The 24,865-nt window shown below is 39.6% G+C and overlaps 1 protein-coding gene across 4 annotated transcripts in view; it reads right to left on the minus strand.

Annotated features, from left to right (window-relative positions):
- LIMS1 (LIM zinc finger domain containing 1) overlaps nt 1–24,865 on the minus strand; it is a 155,783-nt gene that overhangs the window by 96,293 nt on the left and 34,625 nt on the right. Inside the window, exon 1 of one of the 4 annotated variants that reach the window (XM_045443750.1) lies at nt 1,198–1,300. The exons of the other annotated variants lie outside the window; for them this stretch is intronic. The gene's annotated coding sequence lies outside the window, so the exon portion shown is untranslated. Of the gene's footprint in view, nt 1–1,197; nt 1,301–24,865 lie in introns of those variants that run through there. 4 annotated transcript variants of the gene reach the window in all.

Consider the following 24,865-nt stretch of genomic DNA (forward strand, 5'->3'; position numbering starts at 1 on the left):
AAGGCAATGGGAGGATTCTGAACAAGGAAGTAAAACTGACCTTTGCTGAAGATGTCACCAACTCGCTAGAAGAATACCCTTCCCCATCACTGTTTAAATGCTGAAATTTACTTATTCTTCAAAGCCCAACTTAAGAATCAACTAAATGGTGCTGGTCCCTGAGAATTACAGGTCACTCCTACTTTTGGTTATGCCTCCAAACTTGACAGTATACTCATGTTGGTCTGATTATGCTTGGTTATTTGTGGGCAATTTCTTTACACCACTTTTATGTATGTTTATCCAAAGTATCTTTTTCATTTTTTATTCTATGAGCCATGTACACTGCCTTGTTGTTGCAAGGCAATTAATTTGAAGTTAATTTCTATTAACTTGTAAGACCCAAAGCAAAGCGATCATCCTTTAGAACTTTTTATTTCTTGTCCCTGAAAAAAATAAATCTGTTCTCTTAATACTATAACTATTGCTTATTTCATGACAATGTGTTTATAAAAAACATATCTATAAATATGTAACATACAAAATAAGAAAGTCCCTTACACATCACCCTATTCTATATCACAGCTATGTTCCTCTCAAGGTTATCATGTTCCTGGAGACTGCAAAATAAATGTTTTCATAACTACATTTAAATCTCTAAGGAAGTACACTGTGTAAGGCAGATCATGTGTAAGGCACAAGATCCTTTTGGGGTGAATAATCTACCTCTCAATAAATGTTTTACAAATGTAGATTTAGTGCATTAAGGTCACTTTAAAAATGGCCTGCTGGTTTTTACAGACTTATATAGGTTAACGAATAAATAACTCAAGTAGTTATAGTTGCTTTTTCCATACCATGGCAAGACAGATACTCAATAACCATAGTGCTAAACAGTATATGATTATTTTATTTTAAGACCCTACACAGAATGTGGGTTAAAAATATTTAATGTAATAAAATATTACAAAAGCACTCTATGCTTCTGCAGGACCATATGGCACAAAACATTATCAAGACTGTTAATGTTTTCTCTACAAACATAAGGGTATAGCCTCCCTTCCTCATCCACTTTAAAACCAACAAAATATAAAGTTACTTTTACATATACTCAGTAATTAAATATGCATCCACAGGAAGTTAGAACCACAACCACTACGCTTTGCAGTAGCGAAAAGAAAAATTTAATTAGCATGGCTAAAAGCTACTACAACTTACCCAAGACTGTTCCTGTTACTGGATATGCAAGTTTAGACGAATGTCTTTTCGATGGATGTCTTCTCTCAGACTTCCACTCCTCTGTCTTAATCACTTTGCACACACAGCCCCACCTCTGCAAAAGCAAGTTGATATTCCAAGCACTTTAACTGATGTGCCTCTACACTCTCTTGTTCTCACCTCAAGAATAAAGAATCTCCTTTCTGGTACTTTTGCTCTTATTTTCTCTCATTTATCAGGGCCTGGGCAACCAGTTCCAGATTACAGTGGATTATCTTTAAAAGCTCCTGTTTCCTATACTGTATAGTACTTCCTCATCTTAATTTTGTGACTGTTGCCTTGAGCTATATTTAAGCCAATGAAACCAAATTGAGGGCTTTTTTTCCTGCATTCAGTCAAGTCATGTGACATGGTATATTACACGATAACCCCAAAGTTCTGAAGCAATAAGGCAACACCCCTAAATGTCATAACTCATATCCTGTTGTTTTAGGTACCTTACTAAGTTAAGAAATTCATCCACAAATTTATTGAAAGCTGTGCAGAAAATATTTAGAAAAACAAACAATAATTAGTATAGAAAGAGGTGAAGCTTTCATAAAAAGATATTCTCCACTCTTTTGGATCTTGATAGTATCTACATGTTTGAAATAATAGAGCTTCTTTTAAGTCTCCTCTGAATGCTTTACCATGTCAGTGTTGAACAGCTAGTCTATTTTATACTCCTGGTAGCTCAGCCCAGTTTAAAGGCAGGCAGGCCAAACTCTGGCAGGCTAAGTAGGGGAAATAGCCTTCTGTCCCAGATATCCTTGACACACACAGTGCAGAGAAGGAGTAGGGCCAATGCTAATGAGGCCTCATACAACCGACTGAGTCACCTCGCAGGACTCCTGGGTGCCAAGTTTCCATTGAACACTAATCAAGGGATCTTTGGTAGAGATGGAGGAACTCAGGAGCATTTAATACAGGCTTCCGCCTCCATGAATGAAGACTTCCTTGCCCTGATTCATTGAGAATATTACAAGAAAGTCCCTTAAAAAATTTATTATAAAGCAGTCATTTTAAGAATGATAACAGCATTTCTTGGTTATAGGACCTGAGGTTAAGCTTTAAAAACAAGAGAACAATTCCTCACCTTTGCTTGTTATGCCAACAATGGAGACTGGGTATTGGCAGCATTGAGAGATGGTGACTGTCAGTAGAAGGGCAGATGTGACAGTCACCCTGGAACTCCATCTACTCTATAGGGAAGCAGTCTGATGTCTGGAGAGGTGAAAGAGCTCACCTAAGACAAGCTGTAGGCAGTGAGCTCTAAACTTCAGGGCTCTGGCCCAGCACCTCTGGGGGCACCACACAGGCTCCATCTCCATGGCTCACTCTAAAGCCTGACCACCAGAGTTGGGTTTGGACTTGAAATACAAGACTAAACGTATGTACAATTCCAGCCAGAGGACTTTTCTGGCCTTGATTTACTTACTTTGTTTTGAGGGGTGTGAGTGGGATATAGAAGGAAACTGGAAGTACAAGGCTGTTTGTGGGTAAGAAGAGGCCTCCCACCCCCACTCCCATGAGGGATAGTACTATACCGGAGATATAAACCCTGGAAAGCAGCCACAATCTCTCCTGGGAGAAGTAAAAGAACGGAAGTCTTGTGAGCTAAATTCCCAGCATATGGAATTCTCTTCAAGAAAGTAACTTATGTTATTGCAATTAAAATCCAGAGAGGCAAACATCTGCCATTTCTTTGTGTCCCAATTCTTTACTGATCATCACGCACTGTGAAGGAAACAGGGTGTTGTGATGAACAAAGGGGGCACACATGCCTAGGGAGGTGACTAGGGGAAGTCTATCTTGAGTCCTTCTCGCTTTTATCTCACCCCCTCCTCCTCTCTTCGGATAAATTCTTCTAGGCAAGAGGAAATCCAGAACACATTTTTCAATCCTTATCTTACATTAGACATTTATAAACAGTGCTCTCCTGGACATTTTCAACTCAAAACCCTTGGTCTCCAGGCCATTATCCTGTCCTTCCAATCATCCCATCACTGTCTCCTCTGTAGGATCCCCTTCCTTTGCCTGCCTTTTAGGTGTGGCAACTTCCCTAATTCGTACCCTGGCTCCCTGCTTGTGAACACTATGAACATTCTCCCTGACGACTCACCATCTCTCATGGCTCCACTACTCCCCCCATGTTAGCAACACCGGCCAGACCTTTCTCTTGAACCTGCAGTCATGCATCAAATTGTCTTCTGGCTGCTTTCATGGAGACACCCTAACTCAAGATGACTAAATAAACCACTCACCCCCTCCTGCCACGCCCATAGCCAGCTCTTCCTTTTATATGTATTCTCTTAGGTACAGCAACATTATCCAACCAGTCACCCAAGTTAGGAATCTCCCAGTCACCCCTGATTTCTTACCTTCAAACCAACCACTTCTGCTAATTTTAACTCCTAACTCATTTTAAATTAGTCCCTCTGTGCTACTTCACTCTCATTTTTAGCCCTGTTACCATTCTAGCCCTCATGATTACACACTTGGTCTACAGCCGCAGCCTCCTAACTCTCTGCCTTTAACCAAATCCAGGAGACTCAGCCAACAAGTGATCTAAGGAGCCAGGTGTCTCTCCAGAACTTGCTTCAACTCTGCAATGGCTCTCTGGTGCACTGAGCACAAAGTTAAGCCCCTTAAAGAAGAATACAAACCCAATATGCCCTGGCCCACCAACCTCCTCCAATCCTCATCTCTGGACACTCCCTGCCACTCACTTCATGCAACCCAGCCATGACATATGCCGTGTAGGCCCCCATCTCAATGTTGCTGCTTATGCCAGCCCTCAGCCTGGAAGAGCTTTTCATCTTCCTCTTGCTAATTTTAACATCCTTGTACAACTGAAGTGAAGCATAAGGTCTTCAAAAAACTGTGCCTCAACCCCTCTCCAGTCCCATTCTCCTGTCTGCATCAGGCACTCCTCCTCAGGGCTCTCATGAGGCCCTCTCACTTATCTCGTAAGAGCTTCTTTTTCTAACCCGAGTGAGGGCAAGAACAAGGCTCCTGCTTATCTTATGCCCTTCCTGCCTATGGCTGCCATACACACTAGGCATTCAATAAAGTTTAAACTGAGCCTGTAGGAGAGACAGTCGTTCTCATCTTACAGATAAGGAAAATGATGCTCAGAAAGAGGTTACGTGGTTTCTTAAAAGTCATCCATGGAGAAATCTAAGAGAGAAATTCAGAATGCAAAAATGAAGTATTTTTCTTAAAAGCAGACAGCCTATCACAGCTAAGCATGGTGAGGTGAAAGCAGGGAATGTATCTAAGTTTTTATTACTGCTACCCTAGAGCCTGGCAAGGTGTTGCCTCTCAGACAGGAGTATTTAATAAATACTGGGTGGTTCACTAACATATATACAGAGAGGGTCACTTTACTTGTATACGGTGCAAGAGAGGGTCTGCTTCTCTCCAGCAGATGGAGCTACGGTTCCATATCGTTACCAGCTACCATTTGGGTGCCCTGCCTGGTTAAAAGAACCAGCCTTTTTCACTCATCCATTGCCACGCTTCCTTTTTCCTTTATAATTCTCACACAGATAAAAGGAAATCCAGATACATGTTTTCCATAGAATACACTCTAAATGGACACATATCTATTTTGTAACTTACTCAATGCCTTTGCATATCTTTTCCTCTCTGGCCTTTTAAAAAATCTGGGGTAATTTCACCTAATTTGATTTACCCAGTCTAGCAAGTGCTACTGAATGTTTCCACCTTTCTATAAGCTTCTTAGGTTCTTATTTATGAAACATATCTATAACCCAGCAAGTTCATCATGTTCATCCCCAGACATATGCTTTCCCTGGGATGTCTACCCTATTTCACTTGAGAAAACATTAGTTTTCCAACCATCTCTCATTAAAAACAAAAAACAAAACAAAATTATCTTAATATTTTCAATATATTTTCATCATTATCTTAAAGTCTTTGAAGTTATAAACAGGATAAAAAAAGAAATTAATACCACCTATGAGAGTAGAACTTACAGTAAAATCTTAAGCAAACTTCATTTTTCACTCAATTTACAAATTTCATAGCATTCCTGAAAAACTTAGTGTCTACTGAAATCATGTAAAAGTAGGCCATGATTATATCTAAAATAGAATTAGGTGCTATGCTCAAATAATTATAATTTTTTTTTTCTTTTTTACCTGCATCAAAGTCCTATGGATGCAAAGTCCATGGCATCCAGCATCCCTGACCCTAGCCAACTCAATGCCTATGTGCCCCTTGCCCCAAACCATTGTGGAGTATTTTTTGTTACCCCACAAGTTCCCAGTTGCTCTGTAGGAAACAGTTCTAGCCCCACTGAGAATTACTGACCCAGAGGATTTCAGAGGCCATTAAGCTACCTAATGGCAAAGCACTGATTAAAGTATCTTAAGGAACTACTTGTCAGGGTGTGACTTAACCTACTATCCACTCAGACCTGAAACTGTCCAAAGTACAGGAAGCACAGCAGGGGAATGAAGCTTGTCAATTTTCATGGCAATATTGTAGGAAGACTCTAGTTGCCCAAGGACATGACAAAAAAGGGACAATGCTGGCAAGTGCCTCTATGTCAGAGAGAGGGGGCCCTGATGGCAAAGTTGGAATCCTAGAAGGCACCAAGTATTCTCAAGTTAAACATGGTCTGCTTAGGTATGTCAACTCAACACTTCAAAACTGAATGAAAGCCCTGTTCCCCACCTGAAAGTAGCTCTTCTCCACACAAGGTCCCCCCATTCACTCAGTGGCCAAGGCCAGAAACACTGGAGTCATCCTCAACTCCTCAAATGTCCACACACTTCACAATGTCCAAATGCAAAGTCTTTTCTTTTCTGCCTTTAAATACCTGAGGCTATTCACCTCTTTCTATCCCTGTGGACAGTACCTACTTCTGGCACCATCACTTCTCACTTGGATTAATATAACAGTCTTCTAACTGGTCTCTGGACTTGCACTTCTTGATAATCACTGTCTCCAACCCACCCCCTTTCCACACTGTTGCAACGTGGCTTTTGAGGCAGCACACCCACCTCCCTCCACTCTCTGTTTCAGAGCTAGCTCTCCTGACCACGTAACAGGCAACTGATTAGACAGTGTTTGTTCTTAACCCTGGCCACAGTGACTGGTCCTGGTTTGGGCACTGGACCTGAACTAAGCTAATCAGATTCTATGTTTTGAAAATTAGAAATCTGAATAGAGAATAATCCTTAGGAAGTAGAACAAGTCAACTAATGATATTATCCTACAGAGAAATTGCACAGGTTCTTCTGCTGAGATGCTCAGAGTTGCTCTAGTTGTATATTCTCTCAGAGACCTGGATGTTTGGCCCTTTCGTTCTCTGAGCCACCTTACTATCTTTCCAATAAATTCCTTTTTAGCCTATGTTTGCCAGAGTCAATTCTTGTTATTTGTAGCCAAGGAAACTTAAGTAACAATAAAAGTAGTCTCAGGCTGACAAAAGATCCTTCTTGATCTAGATGTCCCTGCTCCCACTCTGCATTCCCCAGGTACACTACACACTTCACATGCTCTAAGCCAGTTATGGGGACCTATGTGCTACATCTCAGTATCCTACCTGCTCCTCCCTCTGCTCTTCCTGTCTACAATGGCATCTCTGGATAATTCTCATTCATCTGGCAGGACTTAGATGTCACTTTCTCCGTGATATTTTCCCTAAGTTCCTCATGCTCCCATAAGGCCTGGCACTCAGTACTCCTGAAATGGAGTTTAACACCGCACAATCTGTTGTCTGATTCCTTATTAGAGTCCAAAAGGAAGTTTATTACAAGTGGTGAATCTCCCCACACCTATGCACATGCCTGCCAGAGAGAAGACTCTCAGTAAATGCTTCTCAAACAAATGAACAAACTAGGAAATTAGAAGTCCACTTAAACAATCAAATTAGTACTGGGGAAAGTGTAATAGAAGTTTGAAAATAAATATATTTATTTAGAATCAAGAGGTCTTACATACTCAACGTTAAATTCACTTTAATATTAATTCATATTCAAAACAGTTCAATTTATGTGTTCACTTTGTGAAAATTCATCAACCTGTGTACTTAAGATTTGTGTACTCTTGGGGTGCCTGGGTGGCTCAGTTGGTTGAGCATCTGACTTAGGTTCAGGTCATGATCTCATGGCTCATGAGTTCAAGCCCCACATCGGGCTCTGTGTGGACAGCTCAGAGCCTGGAGTCTGCTTTGGGTTCTGTGTCCCTCTCTCTCATTGTCCCTCCCTCACTCATGCTCTCTCTCTCTCAAGAATAAGTAAAACATTAAAAAAATAAATAAAAGATTTGTGCACTCTTTTGTATGTATATTAAACATGAATAAAAAAATGTAAATGTATTTAACATAGCTGAAAACCACAGCTTTAGGCTAGTAATAAGTTCAATATGCATGGAAACACCGTACAATGGTGGAAGGTGCCCTGACTACAGGTAAAAGTCCCTGATTTACAGTCTTAATTGTACCACTTACTAGATGTAACATCTTGGTTCAGTGTATTCAGCTTTAGCAACTACAAAATGGGATAATAACTTGGCTACACAAAGATTAAATGAAATCATAAATGTAAAAAGTCAAACAAGGCGGGGTACCTGAGTGGCTCAGTCAGTTAAGCGTCTGACTTTTGATCTCAGTTCAGGTCTTGATCTCAGGGTCATGAGTTCAAGCCCCACACTGGGCTTAAAAAAAAAAAAAAGTCTACGTGGCAATGAGAAAGAATGAAATATGGCCCTTTGTAGCAACGTGGATGGAACTGGAGAGTGTTATGCTAAGTGAAATAAGCCATACAGAGAAAGACAGATACCATATGTTTTCACTCTTATGTGGATCCTGAGAAACTTAACAGAAACCCATGGGGGAGGGGAAGGAAAAAAAAAAAAAAAGGTTAGAGTGGGAGAGAGCCAAAGCGTAAGAGACTCTTAAAAACTGAGAACAAACTGAGGGTTGATGGGCGGTGGGAGGGAGGAGAGGGTGGGTGATGGGTATCGAGGAGGACACCTTTTGGGATGAGCACTGGGTGTTGTATGGAAACGAATTTGACAATAAATTTCATATACTGAAAAAAAATAAAAAATTTAAAAAAAATAAATAAATAAAATAAAAATTAAAAAAAAATCAAACAAGGTGCTTTTGTTACAAAATTCTCTATCATCTCAGAGTGAGTGTTAGCTGAAATGATAAAAATCAGAACTATAAAGGGACGCCTGGGTGGCGCAGTCGGTTAAGCGTCCGACTTCAGCCAGGTCATGATCTCGCGGTCCGGGAGTTCGAGCCCAGTGTCAGGCTCTGGGCTGATGGCTCAGAGCCTGGAGCCTGTTTCTGATTCTGTGTCTCCCTCTCTCTCTGCCCCTCCCCCGTTCATGCTCTGTCTCTCTCTGTCCCAAAAATAAATAAAAACGTTGAAAAACAAAAATTAAAAAAAAAAAATCAGAACCATAAATATACAGCACTTTGGCACAAAAATGCCTGCAAAATCCCACGAATGCATACCAAAAAAGGTGAAATGGGATAATGAATCCAGATACTAACATGAAATTTAAGATTTGATTTATTCTTGAGGAAGAAAGGATACCCCTACATCATCATGTTTCTTGAGAAATAGATTAAAAACTCACTTACATTTTATGAACTAACACAAACATTCATCATACTTATGACAGCAGAGATGCTTTTTAGAGTTCAGCCAGAGCATTAAGCCTTCTGGCTAATGGGGGTGCAGGAAAGCAAAGACATTTCATATCCATGTGGCCAGGATCTTATCATACTACCAAGTTATAGTGTTAGCTTTAACACTGCAAAACTATTTCAAAATAAAAATGTTTCTATTTAGAGAGTATAAAACAAAACAGGATGGGGTATATGGGTCGGATACACACAAAACAAGTGTTTACATACCTAAGTGCAAAGAATGTACTTTGTTAAAAACTGAGTAACAATTAGAAATTATTGGTGACTAACTGGCAATTCATGATATACTTCCCCACAGTGTCAAAACATGTACAAGCTCATAAGTGCATTCAACAGTGATTTGGTAAGAAGGAAGAATAGATGGATACGATTTCATTTCCCAGAAAAAACAGCTTTTCATTTTTTAACTCCTGCATTGTAAGTTCCCAGAAATGCTAAACAGTAGTTTAAAAATATATGAAGCACCTCTTACTTAAAAAGTGAAGTATCATAATTCAGAGAAATTGCATTTGTTAAGAATGTAAAATAGTAAAAATTAACTTCTGTGCCAATGCAAATGTTAACTTATCATTACCCAGTGTGTACCACTACAACAGAGGGGTGAGTGGCAAACAAATAACCTGTACACCAGAAACTTCCCTTCATTTTCATTTTAGCAAATATGTACCCAATGACTACCTTGTAACTAACTGTATGGGCACAAGGCACAGAAAGCTGAACAAGGCACAGCCCCTTCCCCTGAGTAGCTCCCTAGACTGTGAGATACATACAAAACACATCACAGTATTCTGAGAAATAGTCGAGGCAGTGTTTGCAAGGAGTCAGGGCACAGAGAAGCTGCAGGGATGGCTTTAGGGGGTAAGGGACTAATGTGAGTCTCAACTGGCTGTGCTCACAAAGCAGAAAAGGAGGGAGAGGACATTCCCAGGGATGGGGATAACAAAGAAGCACCATCTGCTAGTACATGTCAGGCACTTGTGCCTCAGGGAACAAGAAGAAGCCACAGTTTCGCTGGTTTTAATGAGATTAGGTTCATTACAGGAGACAAGTAATGGTCACTGATTAGACAATATGCTCAGTGCACTGACAGTTATGAGATCATATGGTATTCTGAGAGGTTTAACCTGTGTTCAAGGAACTTGGACATATGAGTCAAGATCAGACCACAGTGTCAGGAAGTGTGAAGCAGTAACAGAAATGAGTACCCTTGTTTGGGGTGGTCATAAACCCTTGTTAGAGAGTACTTTTCTTCCTACTTAAGGGTGTGAGTACTGATCACTCTGTCCCTGTCTCTTTAGGATATTTACCATATGCTCTCACATATCAAGATAAATCTGGGACAGATGTTAACTAGACTTACTGTGGTGATCATTGTGCACTATATGCAAATACTTAATCATTACGTTATACATTTGAAACTAATATAATGCTATATGTCAATTACACCTCAATATAAATAAATACAGAAAGGAAAGGAAAAGAAAGAAAAGGAGGGAGAGGGGAAAGGGAAGAAAGGGCTTATTTTGCCTATCCCTACTAGATTGTAATCTGAGACCAGGAGCTTTGTTCCTTAACCTTAAACTGAATGGTAATGGTACTGACTCATTATCAAAAGTTCTAATCCAACCCCCTCACAGGATGAATAAAACCTGGTTAACTAGTAGCTCTCATTCATGTACATAAATCCTAAAACCTTATAAAAAGAACAGAGCTAAAATGATTAGGGAAAACGAATGATTGATAATAAGCCCCTGTTGCTGCTGTAACTCTAACATTAACATCAAGACCAGGCCTCTCCCCCATTCCCAAGCCCTCTGCTCATGTTATGTCTCATCTACTATTAAGTGTAGAAAAACTTCGAATCCTGGCCTCAGCTGCTTTTGGTTGTTGATGCACGTGTACAGCACGTATGCCTATTAGCATTATCTTGCTGTTTTTTGTCCTGTTGGCAACCTTTTTTGAGTTGATTTTAGTTATGGAATCAAGATTACTATATCTTATGTTCTCCAAATATCCAAAATGAATACCACCACACTGACACACACATGCACTCAAGATGACAGATTAAATAACTCTGATGACTCAAGACTGACTTCCGGAATAGTCATTATGAATCAAACCATGACATTCTTTAAAGAAAAGAAATAAACAGTGCCTAAAGGAAGATGGAGAAAAGGAGAGCTGTAATTAAAGTTGCCCCTCTGAAAGTCAGTGTTCAGTCCAGATGCACTCAGCCTGGCAGCCTGACCACAACAAAACGTAGTCAGATGTAGGTATAAGAAGTAAGAGAAGGGTGCCTGGAAGGCTCAGTTGGTTAAGTATCCAACTCTTGCTTTCGGCTGAGGTCATGATACGATCTCATAGTTCATGGGAATGAGTCCGCATTAGGCTTTGTGCTGACCGTGCATAGCCTGCTTGGGATTCTTCCTCTCTTTCTCTCTCTGCCCCTCCCCTGCTCATGTTCCTTTGCTTGCACTGTCTCTCAAAATAAATAAATAAATAAAAAAAAAAAGAAGTAAGAGAGCACCTGGATGGCTCAGTCAGTTAAGCGTCTGACTTCCGCTCAGGTCATGATCTCACACAGTTCGCGGGTTCAAGCCTGCGTCAGGCTCTGGGCTGACAGCTCTAGGAGCCTGGAGCCTACTTCAGATTCTGTGTCTCCCTCTCTCTGCCCCTCCCCTGCTAAGCTCTGTCTCTCTCTCCTTCAAAAATAAATAAACATTAAAAACGTTTAAAACAAACAAACAAACAAATCAGTAAGACATGGGAAGTGGTGGGGAGGGGGAAGAACAGGTAGAGCACAGAGGATTTTTAGTGCAGTAAAGATAATCTGTATGATATCACAATGATAGATACATGTCATTATACATTTATGCAACCCACAGAAAATACAACAAAGAGTGAACTCCAATGTAAAGTATGGACTATGGGTGAATAATGTATTAATGTAGGTTCATCAACTGAAATATAACACTTTGGTGAGGGATGTTGATAGTAAGGGAGGCTACACGTGTGTGGAGGCGGGGGGTATATGGGAAATCTACCTTCCCATTTAAAGAAAATTAGCAAGACACTGTAAAAATCAATGACATCAGGAGCTCCTGGCTGTCTCAGTCAATAGAGCATTGGACTCCTGATCTCGGAGTTGTAAATTTGAGCGCCACACTGGGTGTAGAGATTATTTAAAAATAAAATCTTTTTTTAAGTTTGTTTTTTTTTTTTTTTAAGTTTATTCTGAGAGAGAGAAAGAGAAGCAGCAGGGGCAGAGAGACAGAGGGAAAGAATCCCAAGCAGTCTCCAGGCTGTCAGTGCAGAGCCCAATGCGAGGCTTGATCTCACAGACTGTGAAAAACATGACCTGAGCCAAAATTAAGAGCCAGATGATTTACCGACTGAGCCACCCAGGCTCCCCAAAAATAAGATCTTAAAAAAAAATGACATCAATTAGTCCCCCAACTCAATCATCAAAAACGTGAAGCCAATTCTATATTATTTAAAATTCTACAATTTCCATAGGAGCCATATAATAAATTCCATACAACAAAATCATGACCAATCCACAAAAGCTTGTTTATCCAAAATCAGGCTGAAAAAAAGAAACCACATAGCAGCAATCAGGGAATATGGAAACCAATGACTTTGGTTCAAATATCTATAATGGTTTAACTGGGGATGATTAGCTTGAACAAATTATTTAATGTCTCTAAGCTTCACATTTCTCATCTGTTAAATAGACATAGGAATACCTGCTCTGCCAATTTCAGCCCTCAAGCTCAGTTGAGAACAGTGCACCCTAACAATCATGAATGACAACATACCACTCCTCCTCCTCCCCAACCCAATCTGGGGCTGCTGGAGGAGGTGACAGGGCAAAGAATCTAAGGTTCAACAGCCAGGACTGTAATCAGGATGCAGAGGGGCAAGAGCACCTGGTGCGAGGGGTCCTTAACAGACAAGGTTCAACCACTCACCACCAACAAAATCCAAAGGCAGAGAGAGGAATGGCAGTGAAACAAGAAAGGAAATTTACTTCAGTGAGGCCAACACCAGGAAGACAGCAGACTAATGTCTTAACCATCTCCAAGGTGCTGAAAATACATCTAGGTTTATATAAGGAAAATGTGGGATGAAGGGTGGTGGGCAGTAAAGGTCAACAGGTCCATCCATCATGGGGTCAGTCACAAGGGGTCTTGCTGACTCAGGGCAGTCTGTATTGTTTGAGGAGGTAGTTTCCATTCCCATCATAGGATGCTTAGCCCACAGGATCTTTTGCCTGAGTTTTGAGATAAGCTGGCAAGAAGAACTTAATCAATTAGAAAGTAATTGACTGAGATCAAAATGGAGGTAGCTGAAGTCCTCTTTTGGAACCACAGGTAAAGGGTCTGGGTCAGAGCTGTCAGCGTGTGCAGAAGGGAAGTCTTGGGCAGGGAGAGCAGCCAGATGAGAAGAGAGTCCCAGCAAAGGCTCCAGTCAATGCCGAGGAGAGCTGTCTGTTAAGCACCAGGTCACTAATGGTAGGGAAGGACTTACACAATCCTTCACTTCAAAGTGCTTAAACAAAAGCAATGCCTTCTTTCCGAAGCTTTAATCATCTGTTCTTTGAAAATTCTTTCCCTGATTTTGTCTGGCTTTCTATGTCCTCTAGAGAAATTTCATCCACTTAAAAATGGAAACTACAAAACTCATCAATTTTGTACCCTTAGGAGTAAGATACTCAAAGTCTTGGAAAATATCCAGACATAATCAAAAGCAAGATCACACAGAGAGTAAGTTTTCCATCTAACTCCCTAACACACATAAATTACATTCCCACTCCCAAATGGATTTCCACTTTATTTGGATTTAGGCATCTTTAAATCAGGAGCATGGATAGTGAATAAAAACTGGAAAGCATAACAGAAAAGGCCAAATTTGAATTTAAACCCAGATGAGCCATTTACTAGGTGGGAGAAAGGTCTTTCATATCAGTGAGCATCTCAAAAAACTCCAGGACCTTTACCATTGCTATTAGCTCTGAGTGCTTCTCCCTGCTTCAGCTCCTTCAGATCTCTGCCCAAATGTCATGGCAGTGAAGACTTCTCTAACCACCCTATTTAAAGGTGCAATCCCCACCTCCTGTCCCCTATACCTTTCTCTAGTTTATTTTTCTCTACCTTATCGATCACCATCTAATGTGTTTCATTTATTTATGTTGTCTCCCCCCAGAAAAGATGTAGGTCCCTCAAGGACAGGGGGTTTTGTCTGCTCTGCTTCCTGTTGCCTCCCCAGAGCCTAGGACAAGCCTGCCCATAGCAAGGATTCAGAAACATTTAACTAAATGCATAAATATAAGTGAGTTAATTCAACCCCCCACTGGGGCTAATACACCCATACTTTAGGGTTGTTCTGAGGATTACTCAGAAAGAAAAAATACAAATGCTTTGCCAAGAATGAATCATGAAAAAATAGACAATCTGAAAGACTGTACTAGTATGAGTACAACTACTAGAATGGAGAATGAGTCAGTAATCAAGAACCTCCAACAAAACAAAAGTCTAGGGCATATGGCTTCACTGGTGAATTCCACCAAACATTTAATTAATATCAACCCTTCTCAAACTCTTCCAAAAAAAAAAAAGAAGAGGAAGGAACACATCCAAAATTTAAGAGGCCAGCATCACACTGACACCAAAATCAAACAAGGACACTATAAGCAAAGAAAGCTACTCACAACATCCTTGACAAGCACAGATGAAAAAGTCTTCAACTAAATATTAGCAAGCTGAATTCAACAAGGATTATACAGCATGATCAGAGTTAGATTTGTTCCAGGGATGCAAGGATGGTTCACCATCTACAAATTTAAGTGATACACCACATTACCAACATGGAGGATAAAAATCAGACGATTATCTCAATAGATACAGAAAAAGCATTTGACAAAATTCAACATACACTCATGATAAAAAAACAAAACAAATCCAAAATCCTCTCAACAAAGGGAGTACAGAAGTGTCCCTCAACATAATTAAGGCCATATATGACAAGCTCACAACTAGCGTCATAGAAGAATGTTTTATATACTGGCTGGCATTTAGAGAGTACCCAACAACTATTAGTTTTCTATCATTTCTTAAGTGAAAGTAGCTGCCAGAAGTTGCAGAACAGTCCAAGTGGGAAACTCTAAAAGCATGCCCAAGAGATCTTTATACCCAATGAAACACACAGGGAGAAAAGCAGGGTTGCCTACTCAGCATAGCCTATGTAATCATGAGATTTTGCTGTCAATCTGCAATGAAATCAGTGCAGAAATTAAGAACAAGAACTATAAACTTAAAATTTGACAGAGAAATTTTATATCTGCTGGTCTAAAGAAAAAAAAATTGAGACTTGCATTCATGACTTCTTTTTCATTTCATTTTTCTAGTAACCCATTTTTACTGTCCTTTATATAAGCATCGGACAGCTATGAACTGAAAGTTATTATTTTTTTTTAAAGAAAAGCTTCACTCTTCACTGTAATTTGGAAAGCATTGGCCAACCACACTTGATGTGGCCCAGGAAGCTGTCGAGCACCAACAAAGCTACCTTGTACTACACATTCAGAACTTCAATTTCTGTGGGGTTTCAGGCCAAGAAAGGCACAGAGTGCAGTGGGTGGAGAAGAGACTGACAAAGGGGCATGCGACAAGTGGCGATGACATTTTCTTGACTGTGGTGATGATGTCATGAGTCAAAAGTTACAGTGTAAAATTCAAATATGAATGGCTTACTGCATGCCAATTATACCTCAATAAAGGAAAATTCATGGAAGGCAAAGGAGAACATTAAGACATGAAGAATATAGGTACAAAGTCAGAGTTAAGATACAAGTCCCATGATAAAAAAAAAAAGCCACAGTTACTCAAATCCTTCTTCAGAATAACTTTTCTAGTGGCTTTGTAATGGGCCACTCATAATGCAATTGGTATTTGAACATAAACTCAAACATAAACACATATGTATGTATGTTGTATTACAGTTTTGCAACTGATGCACTAAATTGAGATTTTCTGGTAGAACTTTACCCTTTACCACCTGTTTTAAAATTTAAGGATCAGTGGTTTTTGGCCTGGAGGAACACTGTCAGTCAAATCTGGCCGAACTCCAGAACAGATGAGATACTCGCCCTCAGCAAAGTTCAAGTCTCTCAGTTGCCCTGTGCACACAATGAATAGCTCTCCTAAATAATGTCTTTTAGCCCATGCCTCTATCTCTATTTTCTCACCATACAGGATTATGTGTAAATTCTCATAAACTAAAAAGTGAGAATCTTCAAAGAAAGAAAAGATTAAATGTTTAAGATTCACACCATTTCTGTAGTATTATGTGAGACTATTTTGTATACCACAGAATGGTATTCCAATGAAAGGTATGACATTTCTGTCAGAGTATCTACTGTCCCAGTTTAGTCAAATGATGTGGATAACAAGCATTTATACATTTCCATATTTATTTTCAGAGGTATTTTTACTGTGTGTAAATAGCTCAAAGAGAGATCTAGTATAGTAGGAGAGCAGTAGAATCAAACGGTTGCTATTCATGCTAATATGCTAATATGGTCTACAGAATTATGGTTTTGAAGTCTTTTGTCATTTCCATAAGATGTAATATGATCAAGGACCTAGACCTATAAACTACATAATATTCAGCTCTCAGTTTCTCCATCCTTAAGAAGACCTTCCTCTTCCTTTAGATAACCTCAAAAGGTTATCTAAAAAGACAACCTTTTGTCTTATTATCATTATTACTATTACTTATAAACATTTGTCTTCTCCATTGCATTATAACCCTGACAGAAGGATGCATAATATTTGTATCCCTCACAATGAATAACACACAGATACTTAATACTTACTGAAAAAAGGAAAGGAATAAAGATACAAATAAGATTTCTATAATCCTACTCAAAGCCCAGGGATTTTAACAAGAGTATTAGATATCTGAAAAGTTTTAGCAACTCTGAGAAATGTTACCACATTAGTCAAAAAGCTACACACACACACACACACACACACACACACACACACACACACTTCCTTCCCCAGTTAGTTATTCAGAGTTCCTATGGACTGAGTTTTTCTGGAAAGTCTATTTTTTTTTTTTTTTTTTTTTTAGCTAGTTGAAGGCTAACACTTCAGGTGAAGGGAAAATGGTTCTGTGCCCCCCTACCCCCTTTACCCTCCACCACCAGGCCACAGTGCTGAGTACCTTCAGTCAGGACCCCTTCTTCAAGGTCTACTGCTCATGCCAGTGCTGCTAACCCCCATGCATCTGCTTTCTGGCTCTTCTGTGATAATTTTCCCTGTTCTCCTCTGCCTCTGGAGATGGTCACACTCCCTCTGAGATGTTGCTGCCCCCACTGTGGATCAAGCCATCAGAGTACACAGAATACAGGCTCTTTGAGTCCTTGGCTCTTTTTCTCTTCCATGTCTGTTTGCTTCTGGGAGCTCAGGGCCTCATTAGTTTGCCATTAAAAGGGTTTCCTTCCCCCCACCACCAACCTGCCAACAACTTCTGGATTCCAGAGACCCTGGATTTCTGCAAAGTTGGTCTCTTCAGAGCCAAAGAGAATACTGTATTACTGTAATACCTTGATTTTTTTTTTCTCCACATGAACAAATATAAATAATAATTCAACTCTAAGTCAAGGAAACAGATTCTCCATAATTCTTGTAAACATATCATACAAGCAATGATTTATAGATACCTTTCTCTATGTAGCACCAAACAAGGAAAAAACATTTTAGCATTATTTTTTCCCCAAATAATTATCTGTTCCTTGTCTCATCGCTCTCTCTCCTCTCTCCTTAAATAACTGCATGGTGGGAAAGAAGTCTCTTCAACAACTGATGCTGAGAAAATTCAATACCCATATACAAAAGGATGACACTGGACCCTTATTCTAAACTATATTAACAAATATATCCTAAACAAATATTAACTCAAAATGGATTTAAGATCTGAATGTTTAAGACCCCAAACTATAAAACTCCTAGAAGAAAACATAAGGAAAAAGCGTCATGACTTTGGAGTGGGCCATGATTCCACAGATATGATACCCAAAACATAGGAAACAAAAGCAAAAATAGATAAATGGTGGGGGGCTTCATTAAACTTCAAAATTTTTGTCCATCAAAGGATACCATCAACAGGGTAAAAAAATCAACCTATCGAATGGGATAAAATATTAGCACATCATGTATGTAATAAAAGGTTAATATTCAGAATATATAAAAAACTGTAACTCAACCACAAAAAACTCAATAACCTGACTAAAAATTTGGGCAAAGGACTTGGAACATTTTTCCAAAGATGATATACCAATCATAACCAACAAGCATAATGAAAAGACGCTCAACATCACTAAATCTCAGGGAAATACAAATCAAAACCACGATGAGATACCACCTAACAGTCATTAGGCCAGCTATTACCAACAAACCAACAAAACCCTAAATCAGAAAGCAGAATAATAAGTGTTGGTGGGGATATGGAGAAGCTGGAACCCTTGTGTGTTATTGGTTGGATTGAAAATGGTGCAACTGCTATTAAAAAAAGTATGGCAAGTCCTCAAAAAATTAAAAATAGAACTATCATATGATCCAGTAACCCTACTTCTAGGTAAATATCCAAGAGAAGTGAAAACAGGGTCTCCAAGAGATATGTGCACATATCACATATTCACAGCACTATTTATAGTAGCCAAGAGGTAAAAGCAACCCAAATATCTATTGATGCACAAATAAAACAAAATGTGGCATATATACACAGTGGAATACAATACAGCCTTAAAAAGGAAGGAAATTCTGGTATGTGCTACATGGATGAACTTGGACACTATGCCAGGTGAAATAAGCCAGTCACGACAGGAAAAATACTGCATGACTTCACTTATATGAAGTATCTAATGTAACAAAATTCATAGATATAGAAAGAATGACCATGATCAGTGGCTGGGAAGAGCAGAAAATGGGGAACTGTTTCATGGTTACAAAGTTTCAGTTCTGGAAGATGAAAAAGTTCTGGAGATTTGCTTCACAACAATGTAAATATACTTAGCACTACTTAGCTATACTACACTCTTAAAAATGGTTCAGATGGGGGGGGCAGGCACTTGGGTGGCTCAGTTGGTTAAGCATCCGGCTTTTGATTTGGGCTCAAGTTATGATCTCATGATTCTTGAGTCTGAGCCCCACGTCAGAGCCTGCTTGGGATTCTCTCTCTCTCTCTCTCTGCCCCTCCCTCACACACACGTGCACACACGCTCTCTCAAAATAAATAAACTTTAAAAAATGATTCAGATGATAAATTTTATACATATTTTTTACCATAATAAAAACAAAACAAAACAGAAATTAGCACAATATATTTGAAAGAGCATGGGTGTGTGAGTATTACAGACTCAAGTTTGCAACGTGGTCAGCTGGGCCACTTGCTGCATGGCTGTGGGCAAGTTATCCATTGACACTCCCTTTCCTCATCTATATAAATGAGGGCATAAATAATATAGACCTTAAAAAGTTGACCTGCAGATGAGATGGCAACTGCTGACAAAGACACAGTTGAATTCCTTAACTCTACCCCCAGGGACAGCACTGATGCATCACCAACATTAAAGCAGCTCATGCAAATTATATTACTGAGTCTTGTACTGCCCTGGATGATTCACCAGGAATCCACACCTAATCCTCACAGGAATGAAAGTAGGCAGGATTGTAGTCCTCACTCTTCTGGTGAGGAAAGTGAAGCAGAGAAGTGGCCTAAATTGCCCCAGCCCTGTTGTAAGTGATGATGCCTGGTAAACCCTGAAACCCTTCATTTTATTGCACACAGACATGAGACAGAGCTAGTAATGCAGAAAATAAAACTGACAGAATAAAAACAAAAGGGGGCACAGGGAGCCTGGGTGGCTCAGTCAGTTAAGCATTCAACTCTTGATTCTGGCTCAGGTCGTGATCTCACGGTTCATGTGATCAAGCCCCATGTCAGGCTTGTGCCAGCAGTGCAGAGCCTGCTTGGGATTCTCTCTCTCCCTTTCTCTCTGTCCTTCTCTCCCTCTCTCTGTCAAAATAAACTTTTAAAAAACACACCAAAAGAAAAAAAAGGGGGCATAACATAAAAAACAGACAAGGACAGAATTAAGAAAAATAATTTTATCTTTACAATGTACATTTCCAAGGACTGGTTTCATATAATCACTCTGCCTATACTTTAAACAAGTTCATTCCTCCCCTAAGCAGTCATTTTAATAAGCAGCTATCTCTAAGACAGAATTTTAACTCTACCTCCTGATACAATTTACTTCTTTTTCCTCTAGCTAAGATAGCAAAGTGCTGGTTAACACCCTCTATGGTTACTAAATGACTCAATTATGTGCCAGCCATATTTTTTTTCAGAGACCTTTGTTCCTACCAAATTTTAACTATCCACTTTGGCAACCTTGCCAGAAACTCTACCACCTTGGCTAAGCCCTAACATGACAACATCACTACAGCAACCTTTTATGCATCCCATTTCAACCCTTGTGGAATGTAGACAGGGTATGCAGGAGAGGGGAAAAAAAAAATCACCTCTTCGCTTTTAACAGTACCCAGTGAGCAAGGCTGAGTTGAAACAATCAAGTATTTCAAAGGTCAATTTGGTTACGGAGCAATTCTGGGTTTAGACAGAAATGGACTTGGAGAAAGCTTAGAGATCTCATCCAGCACACATCCTTCCTGAAACTACAAGTTTTTCTGAAAGAGCTAGGGCAGAGTTCTGGCTGTGTCTGTTCCTGTAACCCTGGGCTACAACGACTACAGTACAATATACCCATTTTAGATAATTGCAACAGACAGGTTTCTTCAGGCTATGCTGTGTTATCCACACCCTTATTCCTTTTACAGTGTTGTCATCTCTCATATCTTCTACACAATCACCATTTCAGCTTCAGTCCTAACATGGCAACATAGCTGTAGCAATATGCATTCCACTTCAACCACCCCTGTGGAACTTAATTTTATGTTCAGTATCAGTCTGTGCCAAGCCCTAAACCAGCAGGTTTATCCGAGAAGAGGCATATAGCATAATGGTGAAAGTAAGACTGGGTTTGAATTCTGCCAGCAGATAGCCTTCAGACTTGAACTACAACATCAGCTCTTCCCTGGATTTCCAGACTATCAGTCCACCCTGCAGATTTCATAATTGTGCAAGCCAATTCCTTAAAATCAGTCAATCAATCAATCTACATATGCATACTCACAAACCCTAAGGGTTCTGCCTCTGTGGAGAACCCTAATGCAGATTACTATTAATTTCCTATATGATCTTGATCATGTTGCTTAATCTCTTCAAACCTGTTTCCCCATCTGTAAAATGGCTAATAATAGTACTTACTTCATAGGGCACTCATGAAGATAAAATATGTAAAATATGGTAAACTGGGGTTCAAAGAAGTTAAGCAACTTGCAAAAGGTCTAATCAACTTCAAACTCCATGCTCCCCACCACTACCCGGCCCCTGATTATATCCAATCAAAAGGACTCCACACATCTAAACCAGCAAATGGAATGTCAAAATTTCTTTCATCTAAAGATTAGAAAGTATGGAACTTTTCAATTCTGGACCTTCCCATTCCCCATCAATTGATAAGTACTTCACAGTATAAAATTCAATGAAACCCCTCCTTAGGGAGAACCCAACTAAAGATCTGGAGATGCTTAGGATATTTCAAGCAGGTGAAAAAGATGAGAGGGAATAGCTGAGGTTGTCTCTAGGATCTGATATTGTCTGCATCTTTAGAGCAAACATTCAACATTTATCCTGTCAGCACATGTCACTCTGGATGTGAGCAATACCCTTCAATCTGTATCAGTTAAAAACAGTATCAATAGACTGAAAGATTCTGACAGAAGGCAAGTGATAAATATCAACACCACAGACAGTTAGGAGATGTACTCATTTGTGTTGGCACTTTGCAGTCAAAAGACAAATACAGCTGGGGAGCCTGGGTGGCTCAGTTGGTTGAGCATCCACATTCGGCTCAGGTCACGATCTCACGGTCTGTGGGTTCGAGCCCTGCACTGGGCTCTGTTGTTGACAACTCAGAACCTGGAGCCTACTTTAGATTCTGTGTCTCCCTCTCTCTCTCTGCCCCTCCCCAGCTCATGCTCTCTCTCTCTCAAATAAACTAAATAAATAAATAAAATAAATAAAAATAGAAAATAAAAAAAAGACGAATACAGCTAATTTTTTTCATTAAACTACTATATTCATTACAGAAGGCCAGAAGTAAACTTTTCTGTTGTCCAACTGGAACTAGAATTAGAGCCACAGTGTTGGCAAAACCAATGGTCATTTACCAAAGCACACACAGACACAGAAGGCATCATTCTGGCCCTACTAAAAGTATATTTCAGACAGAAACATTTGTTATAGGTTGTTTTTGTTTTGTTTTACTTATTTGACAAATACTGAGTCACTAACAGGAACCCTTATAAATGTTGCAGATTGCCTAGGTGGTAATTAATAGTAATAGAAAGAGAACAACAAAATTAAAATCCATCCATCCATCCAAGGGGTGTGTGTGTGTGTGTGTGTGTGTGTGTGTGTGTGTGTGTGTGTGTGTTTAGAGATAAGTGCCAGGAGGAAAGTAAGGGAAGGGAGATCAGGAGTGTCAAGGAAAGGAGAGTTGCAATTTTTGATAAGAGTAGCTGAGGAAGGTTTTGCTAAGGAAAACACATTTGAGAAAAGATCCACAGGAAGTGGGAAGGAGTGGACCCTTTGGCCATCTGTGGACAGAGCATTTTGGACAGAACAGTTGATGAAAGGTCCTGAGATGGGAGCCTGGCTGGTAAGTCTGAGAAACAACAAAGAAGCAGGTGTGGCTGAAGGGAAATGAATGAGGGGAAGACCAATAGGGCATGAGGCCAGAAGGCAGCAGGAGGCCAGATACTTGTGGGGCCTTGTAGGTCACTCTAAACACTGTAGCTTTTCCACCCGGTATACTGGAGACTCACTGGAGGTCTCTGAACAAGAGCAACTGGATGTGACTTACCTTTTAATAAGATCACTTCGGTTTCTGTTTTAAGAAGACTGGGAGTTGTAGGGAAGCGAGAGAGCAAGGAGAAAAGCAAGACTAGTTAGGAAGTTAATGCAATAATCCAAATGAGAAGTGATAGGGACCTCATTATCACTCATTTATTCACTCTGCACATGTTCATGGGACACACACTTAGTGCCAGGCTCTCTGCTGGCCCCAGGAATACAGGGTTGAAAAACTCCCCTCAGAAAGGGCACTAGAAAGGCATTCTTCACCACCTCTCCCTGGGGCAGAAAATGAAAAATTTAAAGAACTCTCTACACTGTATATGCTATGGTGGTGAGAGGATGGGGGTGGGCTCTGTTTGCTTACTGCTAAATCCCCAGTGCCTAGAAATGTTCCTGGAACAGAATAAGTATCTGCAGAATAAATGACTATTGAATAATGGTTTTCAAGGCTGATTTGGCATCAAACCACTTTATAAATGATTGCCTATCTGCTTAAATCTTAACCACCTCACTGAAAATATTACACACACACACACACACACACACACACGCACACTGCTCACAAGCACATCTTGAAGGAGACTCTCCAGATTCCCCAGCAAACATATCACAGAATATGTTTAATTTCACATAGGTTTCACCTGAGAATAGGGGGTGACAGGATGTTAAGAGTCAAGAAGAACCTCTTCTTTTTTTTTAATGTGTATTTATTTATTTTTGAAAGCAAGCGAGTGGAGGAAGTGTAGAGAGAAGGAGACAGAGAATCCCAAGCAGGCTCCACACTATCAGCTCAGAGCCCAACATGGGGTTCCAACTCATAAACCACAAGATCATGACCTGAGCTGAAATCATGAGTTGGACGCTTGACTGAGCCCAACCACGTGCCCCAAGAAGAATTTCTTCTAAACGTGAAGGATGTGATTCTTACATAGATAGTTTTATCATGCCCTTTCGTAATTCTGAAGTCGTTTCTAATGTAATACAAAACTAACACTATGCTGCAAAATAAAAGTAATAGTTTCATATGTTATTAAGATAGATTATAAGACCACAATTATAAAGTTTTATTTTCAAACTCCTTATGGAACATAAGTAATTCTAAATCACAGCCAATTAAAATCAACTCATATTCATAAACTAAAAAATAAATGAAAAGAAACTTTTTCAATTATATGTAGTGTGAGTTACTTGAGAACAACACACTTCAGAAGTTATTTTTCAAATATTTCCACACATGGAGGACATTTCAGACTAGTATCTCCAATTACCACAGAAGTCCAGGATTGTTACAATTTTCTATCTCCACAGCTTTCTAATGTGGATTTTATATGCAAGCTAAACTAAAGCCATAGGCATATAAGGGCATATAAATTAATCCATATGGAGTAACTTCTTGGAAGGGATGCAGCTCCCTGATCAATCACTCCTGACAGTGGGAATCTGGCATGGCATCGGTCGCCGTGGCAGGGTTTCCGCAGTGTTATTTTCCTACTTTTAAATGTGTTCTTAAAGATTTTCTCACAGTGGATGTAAAATGATATTTGTCTCCAATATATCCTGCAGACTAAGCCAGTCTAAGTCACATTAAAAAAGGATGAGAAATGCCAGAACAGCAAAGGCATTTTCAGTATTATAAAAATGCATATATGCTCTGGTAGGCTGACAGATCCCATTTTACAATTTCAAGTTAAGAAAGGTAAACAATTTTAAATCCAAGATTACCTTCTAGTATATTTCAGAGACATTACAACAAGAATTCACACAATGACTTTCTTCCTAATTCTGTATGTATAATTTTTTAGGCATCTAATAATCAAACATTTCTGTTTTATAGAAAAGTGTTAATAGGAGAGCAAGAGCTTTTATACATATTTTCTTCAT

Source organism: Leopardus geoffroyi, chromosome A3 (assembly GCF_018350155.1).
Source record: "Leopardus geoffroyi isolate Oge1 chromosome A3, O.geoffroyi_Oge1_pat1.0, whole genome shotgun sequence".
Taxonomy (NCBI): Eukaryota; Metazoa; Chordata; class Mammalia; order Carnivora; family Felidae; genus Leopardus; species Leopardus geoffroyi.